The 763-nt window shown below is 49.1% G+C and overlaps 3 non-coding genes across 3 annotated transcripts; all 3 read right to left on the reverse strand.

Annotated features, from left to right (window-relative positions):
* Window positions 1-33: 33 nt before the first annotated feature.
* On the reverse strand, window positions 34-152 carry LOC111475924. Its single transcript, XR_002716788.1, has one exon. It is a non-coding gene; the product is annotated as a 5S ribosomal RNA (ribosomal RNA).
* Window positions 153-276: 124 nt separating this feature from the next.
* Window positions 277-395, reverse strand: LOC111475925. The gene has a single exon (XR_002716789.1). It is a non-coding gene; the product is annotated as a 5S ribosomal RNA (ribosomal RNA).
* A 133-nt stretch (window positions 396-528) lies between these two features.
* LOC111475926 lies at window positions 529-647 on the reverse strand. Its single transcript, XR_002716790.1, has one exon. It is a non-coding gene; the product is annotated as a 5S ribosomal RNA (ribosomal RNA).
* Between the last annotated feature and the right edge of the window lie 116 nt (window positions 648-763).

Genomic DNA, 763 nt, shown 5'->3' on the forward strand with positions numbered 1-763 from the left:
AGAAAAGAACTGGGAGAAATTGAAAGAAAAAAAGGGGTGCAACACGAGGACTTCCCAAGAGGTCACCCAACTCAGTACTACTCTCGCCCAAGCACACTTAACTGCGGAGTTCTGATGGGATCCGGTGCATTAGTGCTGGTATGATCGCACCCGACATGCCATGCGCACAAAATTGAATTTAACGCATGCGGGGCGGCATGATCGAAACGCGATGGGCGTGAGCTCTCATTTGTAGAGAAAGGAAGAAAAGAACTGGGAGAAATTGAAAGAAAAAAAGGGGTGCAACACGAGGACTTCCCAAGTGGTCACCCAACTTAGTACTATTCTCGCCCAAGCACGCTTAACTGCGGAGTTCTGATGGGATCCGGTTCATTAGTGCTGGTATGATCGCACCCGACATGCCATGCGCACAAAATCGGATTTAACGCATGCGGGGCGGCATGATCGAAACGCGATGGGCGTGAGCGGGGGAGGTTCTCATTTGTAGAGAAAGGAAGAAAAGAACTGGGAGAAATTGAAAGAAAAAAAGGGGTGCAACACGAGGACTTCCCAAGTGGTCACCCAACTCAGTACTACTCTCGCCCAAGAACACTTAACTGCGGAGTTCTGATGAGATCCGGTGCATTAGTGCTGGTATGATCGAACCCGACATGCCATGCGCACAAAATCGAATTTAACGCATGCGGGGTGGCATGATCGAAACGCGATGGGCGTGAGCTCTCATTTGTAGAGAAAGGAAGAAAAGAACTGGGAGAAATTGAAA

The sequence above is a fragment of the Cucurbita maxima genome, unplaced genomic scaffold (genome assembly GCF_002738345.1).
Source record: "Cucurbita maxima cultivar Rimu unplaced genomic scaffold, Cmax_1.0 Cma_Scf03707, whole genome shotgun sequence".
Lineage (NCBI taxonomy): Eukaryota > Viridiplantae > Streptophyta > Magnoliopsida > Cucurbitales > Cucurbitaceae > Cucurbita > Cucurbita maxima.